The sequence below is a fragment of the Triticum aestivum genome, chromosome 4D (assembly GCF_018294505.1).
Source record: "Triticum aestivum cultivar Chinese Spring chromosome 4D, IWGSC CS RefSeq v2.1, whole genome shotgun sequence".
Lineage (NCBI taxonomy): Eukaryota > Viridiplantae > Streptophyta > Magnoliopsida > Poales > Poaceae > Triticum > Triticum aestivum.
Genome location: NC_057805.1, coordinates 80,356,690 through 80,364,024, shown reverse-complemented (window position 1 = coordinate 80,364,024; position 7,335 = coordinate 80,356,690).

Genomic DNA, 7,335 nt, shown 5'->3' with positions numbered 1-7,335 from the left:
GAGATGGAAGAATACATCATGATTGCACTTAATCTATATAGATGAAATTTGTGGATTGTTTAAGTTGGCAGGTTTATCAGAGGATGGAGTTAAGAAGAAATTATTTCCTTTATCTTTGAGGGAAAAAGCATTATCTTGGTACAGGCTATTGGATGACATTGGGACATAGGATTGGAACTGATCGAAGCTGGAATTCCATCAGAAATTTTATCCTATGCACTTGGTTCGTCGTGATTGAAATTATATATATAATTTCCGGCCTTGTGAAGGAGAAAGTATCGCTCAAGATTGAGGGAGGCTTAAATATATGATGCACACATGCCCCAATCATCAGCTCTCAAGAGAAATGATTATACAAAACTTTTATGCTCGGCTTTGTCATGATGATAAGACAACGCTTTACACTTCGTTTGTTGGTTCCTTCATGATGAGAAATTCTAAAATCAAATGGGATCTTATTGAAAGAATTAAATGCAACTCTAAAGATTGGGAAATTGACAAAGGTAATGAGTCAGGTATAAATCTTGAATTTGATTGTGTTAAGTCTTTTATAGAAACAGATGTTTTTCATAAGCTTAGTGCAAAATATGGACTTAACTCTGAGATAGTAGCTACTTTCAGTGAATCATTTGCTGCTCATGTTGATTTCTCTAAGGAGAAGTGGTTTCAATTTCGTCTACCTATTGAAGAAATTTGTGAGGAACCCGTTATGGCTAAAATTGAAACGATTGCTTATACTACTGATCCGGTTGTACCAACTGCTTATTTGAGAAACCTCCTTTCCTTGTCAGGATTCACAAACATGCTAAAGTTACAACTGTGGTTCATAAGAGTAATGTTAAAGCACCTAAGAGCATCTCCAGCCGCGCCCCCACCACGCCCCCAGGCGATTTTTTAGCGCCGGCGGGCGAAAATTGGCCCAGTCGCGCCCCCAGGAGGCCGTTTTTCGCCGGGTTGGGCCAAAATTTGGGCCGGTGGACCTAGGCCGAACCCGATGCGCTGGGGGGCGCCCCCAGGCGCCGGGGCGAGCGATTTTGGCGTGAACTAGCCGTGGGCCCGCCGCGTCAGCGACAGTCGCCTCGTCCTCCTCATAACACCTCGGTTTCCCGCGGGGAATCAATGCCAAGGCTGCCGCCGGTCAGCCTTCCATTGATTCCTCATGGGCGGCGCTTCCTCACGAGCGACGCGGTGACGCCCCCCTCCCGCCACGCGTACACACGGCGCCTGGCTATAAAAGCGGCGCCTCCCCCCCGCCTCTGGCCACACCTCACCGTGCTCTGCCTCTCTCTCCCCGTGGACACCCGCCGCCGACGATCCTATCCTCTCTCCCTGAAGCCCAGCATCGATGATGGGCGAGCGATTCCCCGGCGATGCGGCAGAGGCCAACGGCTTCGGCCTACGGTCGCTGCACGCGTGGGAGGCGTATCTTCTCTTCGAGGCGAACATCTCGGCGCCGCCCAACATGCGCGCAGGGCCGGGCGGGTGGAGGCTCAGCGCCGGTGGCGTCCCCATTCCCCCGGTGCCCGACGTCAACGCGCGCACCGACTACTTCGTAGAAGAGGTCGACCGCGTGCGGGCCTCGCTAACGGAGGAGCAGCGTACCCTCCCACAGTACGCCGCCGACAACCACGAGTTTTGGGCGGCATACTTCCAGCACCGGCAGGAGTGCCGGCTGGCCTCCACCAACGGGGCGCCGGTGGTGAGGGGTGTCAAGAACAGCGAGGGGCGCCGCCTGTGGTGGGGCGCCCCCGGCCGCATGCTGCACGAGGTTCTCCAGCACCTCGAGGGCGGCAACGACCCGCCGCTGACATACCCTGCTGTCCGTGTCAAAACCGGCGGATCTCGGGTAGGGGGTCCCGAACTGTGCGTCTAGGATCGATGGTAACAGGAGACGGGGGACACAATGTTTACCCAGGTTCGGGCCCTCTCTATGGAGGTAATACCCTACTTCTTGCTTGATTGATCTTGAATTATGTGTGTTACAAGAGTTGATCTACCACGATATCGTAATGCCTAAACCCTAGAAGTCTAGCCTATGAGTATATGGTAATGAATCTGTCCTATCCGGACTATGCTCTCCGGTTTATATAGACACCGGAGAGATCTAGGGTTACATGGAGTCGGTTACATTAAGGAGGGAATCTTCATAATCGATCGCTTAGCTTGCCTTCCACGCCAAGTAGAGTCCAATCCGGACACGGGTGTAGTCTTCAGTCTTCGTGTCTTCACTGCCCATCAGTCCGGCCCAATGAGTAACAGGCCGGACGCCCGAGGACCCCTTAGTCCAGGACTCCCTCAGTAGCCCCTAAACCTGGCTTCAATGACGAGGAGTCCGGCGCGCAGATTGTTTTCAGCATTACAACGCGGGTTCCCCTTCTTCCGAACCCAATATAATCTTCGGATGTGGTGATTGTATCCGGACCTGTGTATATAATTGCAGAAAATACAATACTTCCCGAGTCCAATCTGTCGGCAACTGTTTATGACGTCGCATCACGCCTGCCCGGTTATTATTTCCAACCGTTGGCTAGCCTGCCGCCCCACGTCTCGGGAAGCGGTTTTACTGGCGTGTCTTGTTAAAGCAGAGATCGTGTCCCTTATTCACGGGATTTTCAATAATGTTGGCATGGGTAACCCAACCGTCCCCTAGGTACAACTCTTTGAGGATAGGTAAGTTTCTAGACCCAGGAAGGGACGCTCGATATTTCAGGCCTTTATATAGGGACCCGGACCTCTCTCTCTCATGCGCTTTCTTCTGCCTCCATCCCAGCCACCTCGAGTTCTAGCCCTCGAGTTCCAATCACCACCAGCCCCAATCATGTCCGGGTTCAGCCGTTCAAGCCGGTGGGTGGCCTCTTCTGTCACGGAGGAGGATATCGCGAAACTCCGCGCGGCGAGGTATCTGACCCCAGAAACCTTTCATCGGCTTCCCGCCGAGGGGCAGGTTATTCCCACCCCTAAATCGGGTGAGAGGGTAGTATTTCTGTCCCACTTCCTCCATGGGTTAGGGTTCGCACTTAACACCTTCGTCCAGGGGCTCATGTTCTACTATGGATTGGATTTTCACGATTTGACCCCGGACTCCATTCTTCTCATCTCGACATTCATCGTCACGTGTGAGGCCTTCCTCCGAACTCCTCCGCACTTTGGTTTGTGGCTCAAGACCTTTGGCGTGAGGCCGCGGGTGGCGGAGGAGGAGCAGGCAGAGCGCGGCAACGTCACAATAAGCAAGCTTGCCAGCGCGGTTTGGTTTGAAGGATCTTTCGCCGAGTCTTCCGAACTATGGCAGCAGGGGTGGTTTTATGTCGACGAGCCGCGGGGCTCCAAGTGGGTGGCTACGCCTGCTTTCCGACCCGGCCCTCCAACTCAGCTTGCTTCATGGAGTAACAAGGGGTTGGACTGGGGATCCATTAATGAGGTGCAGACTCTGCAAAGTCGCATCTGAAGCCTTACCGAGAGAGGCGTCGATCTTGTGAACATCGTTCAGGTAATGCTGGTTCGCCGGATCCTGCCGTGTTAACGGCGACCCCTCCGTATGTGGGAGGTCAACCCAGAAGGGCGACGGACTCTTCAGCACTTCTTCGGCGCTACGCACGAAGGAATGTGGAATTTATATTTCGGGAGAGCAATGGCCGGATACCACCAAAGATACTGGCCTCGACTGCAACCATCCAGATACTCCGGTAAGTATTCAATCTCCGAACACCTTTTATTCCAACATCTTTCGACAAGATACTGAGCAATCCGTCCCTATGCAGGACTGGATAAAGAAAGTGGTATTAATTTGGTGTCCGGCGCCCCTTCCCGAGGATCCTGCGACCGCTCTGCTGACGAGAATGCTGACTCCGACACCGTACCAGGTGTCCGCAGAGGGAGGCGAGGGCGAGGAGCCCAGAGGAGATGCCTGCCATTGCAAAAAACGGGCTGCTTCTAGAAGCCAGGAGTGGAAACCTTCCAAGAAAGGAAAAATGCCGTCGCCGGATGGCCTGAGCCGGGCAAGCGATGTCGTAGAGCTTGATGATGAGGATGAGCCTCCGGCCAGACCGTAAGTGAAGCGGGGTATTTTGATCATACCTCATTCTTTTCTAATTATTGAAGTAGTTCTCCGACATATGTGCATCCTCGCAGGTTAACACCTGGTGTTTCATCCTCCTCCTCGGGGGACCTTCCTCCAGAGATGATGGAAAGTGAAACACCATCTCTGGCCTCTTCGCCCGACAGGGCGGATGATTCTGAAGTGTCATCCCGGAGGGCTCCTCTTAACCGGCAAGTAGCACAGGAAACAAGGAAGTAGTTACCCGAAGGTGGTGCCTTCATCACTCCGGGTTCGGGGGTCAAGAATGACGGCCCCGGACTGTCTGGCTTACAACCAGAGGTGGGTCTCTAGGCGGGTAGGAGGATTCCTTCAAAGGAACGTCGTACTCCGGCGGCGGTGTCCGAAGACCCAGAAGCATCAGAGACGTTGATGGACTTGCTAGAAAAAGCATCCTTCTCAGAGGAGCACTGTGCCTTATTGGTTACGGTGGTTGGAAAGGTTCTCTCCACAAAAAGCGGGTTGAACGAGGCCTTCGTAAGCCTTCTAAGGGGTTTTGAGGTTTGTGATGTAATGTTGTCAATTGAACAATATTGAGAGAATGCACCTGTTGCACATGCAGTAGCCCCTGAGACTCGGATCGCCTTCTAAAGGAAGTGATCGGAGGATCAAAAAGGTATTCTCAGGTACTAACCTTGGTTTAATTTGAAATGCGGGCTATCTCCCCTCCTGCCGCTGCCCAAAATTCGGAGGTAACCGAACTGCAGCAAAAGCTGTATATTATAGAGGATGACATTGCGTTGATCAACAGGCGTCTTGACGACTCGCAAGGTATATATTTCGAGCATTCCTTACACCAATGTGCTTATAATCTAAGCATGACTCTGAAGAGAGTTTCACATAAAATGTGCGTTAATGCAGATGGTGCTGCCGCCGTGGAAGCCCTTCGGGCGGAGCTAGCCCGGGCCAAGGAACAGGCCCGGTTTAGTAATGCGGCTGCCGAAAAGGCGTCGGCTGAATTGAAGGCCGAACAAGCCACGCGGCGCTGGGACAAGGAGGCCATGTCCACCATGGCGCGCGAGTTAGAGAATGCGGCTAGCCGCTGTAAACTTCTGGAAAAGGAAAATGAAGCCAAAACGGCTGAACTTGACAAGGCCTTACGAGAGGCGAGAGAGGCGCGGTCTGAATCCAGAGCAGCCCGTGAGGAGATCCGGCAAGCTGGGGAGATAGTGGCTGGCAAGCCCTTTTTTCTACAGGCTAAGTTCGGCGATCCGAACTATGCTCAGCTTAACCAAGTATGGAGTTCTTCGGACAAATTTTTAGACTTGCCAAAGAGTTCTTCCGATGCGACGCAGTTTTATAAGGCGCAAGAGGGTTATGCAACGGAGTAGCTTTTCTGGTCACAATTCGGCGCATCGAAGCACCCTCTACTGCTGAATGAACAGATGTCCCAGTGGGCCGAGCTGCACAGGATGTCCGGCGACGCCATGAAGAACGTCATAATCCGGTTGTGGCCAAGTGAGCCTATTCCGAGTAGTTATTTTGGCCTGGTGCGGCGGCTTGTTGACGCGGTGCCACATATCGACGCTGTGAAGCGGTCGGCGTGCATTGAGGGTGCACAGATGGCCTTTGCCCGAGTCAAAACATTTTGGGGAAAGATGAAGGCCATCGATGTTGCGGCGAGGAGTCCACCCAAGGGCAAGGACTGTTATGAGCCGGAGCACTATTTTGAAGACGTCTTAGAGGCCGCCCGCTTGGTAGAGGGCCAATGCTCGAAAGACATAATTTTCGAGTAATTTGTATAATGGTTGTAACAGACAACTTTATAGTTAGTCTATTTATATTTTTTGTAAAAGCTTGAATTCCTCTTGTGCGCCCGTCTTAGTATAATCTGAAAGTTTTCCAATCGTCGGCTTCAGCCCCCTCATAGGAAATTCAGGGGTGTTCGGAAAAGCATTGAATCACTCTTTATCCAACATCTTCGTCCATAAAGGAGGTGATAATGCGGCGAACCAGGCAATCGGACTATAGGGCGTTAACACTTTCACTTAGCCATAGGAGTTTTATGGTGGGGCTATGACATAGCCCCTGGTATGTATGCGGCGTATTATAATACGGTGCCTTACATGTTTTGATCTAAAAGATCCTTCGTGTAACACGAAGAATCGCTAAAGATTCAAATAAGTCGTCAAGTGGTTGACCGGCTCTCGCCGCATCATGACAGTCAATTTTCGGCTTTCTCTACTAAGGTGCTCATCCGGTCAAAGCCAGGGCACAATCACAGTAGTTCTCCCTTTACTACCCTAGCCAATAGAGCGGAACGTAGGGTAGCAAGCACAGGAGCCGGGCAACCCAACTATTGACCAAAGACAATGATTCGGAGCTGATGCATATAAGGCCAAACTTGCGACGCTGAAGTATGCTATAGAGCTGTTCGGGCTTTTACTGGCGACTCATTTTTTCCCATACCGAGCCCCTGGCAGGTTATGCCGGGGTGCGTCTTGTAACACCGCCGTTACGGCCGTACTCATTGAAAAAAGAGTATAGACGATTAGTTTGGATGAAGTTTACTGGGAGTGGAGTAATAAGCCAATGATAAATTCATATAAAAAAGAAGAGAAAAAATCACAACCCGGCTATTTGACATGCTCGGGGTCTGGAACGGAGGAAAAAGGCATAGTACAGGCTCAAAAATAAATAGTGCGGTCTGCAAAAAGATGTTTTGGACCTCCTGTCGCACGTCTGCGTCGCCCGTCCTTTGGGAGGGGAGTCCTTGACAGAAGTAACCCCTTAGGTGAGTGTACGGATCCGAACTCCGACAGAGTCCGTTGCACATGCAGTCCTGTCGGTCACCTGTTTATAATAAAGTAAAATAAAGAAAATGGATAAAAAAGCGTTATGGGAAAGTTTGCAGGGTTGTCCGTATTGTGCTTCCGCCGATGCCCATGGTATCTTGAGCGCGTAGTGATGTACGCGTGGTGTAAAACCTGCCGTCATAGTGGGTGGGTGGCGGAAGCCGAACTACTATTTCCGCTCTGGCAGCGATCGGACGTCGGAAGGAAACTGCTTCTGGCCCCCGGTGTTCGGCTGGCGAGCCTTGCCGTCGTATTTATCGCTTGGTGGCCTTCTACCCTTGTATTCGGCATTAAGCTTGCCTGCCTGCTTGAAGACCCAATAGTTTCTGTTGGTATGATTAGCTGGTTTATCAGGGTGGTCGTGAATCTGACAAGGTCGGTCCAATATCCTGTCAAGGGCGGATGGTCCGTCATGTTTGGCCTTGAATGGCTTTTTCCGTTGGCCGT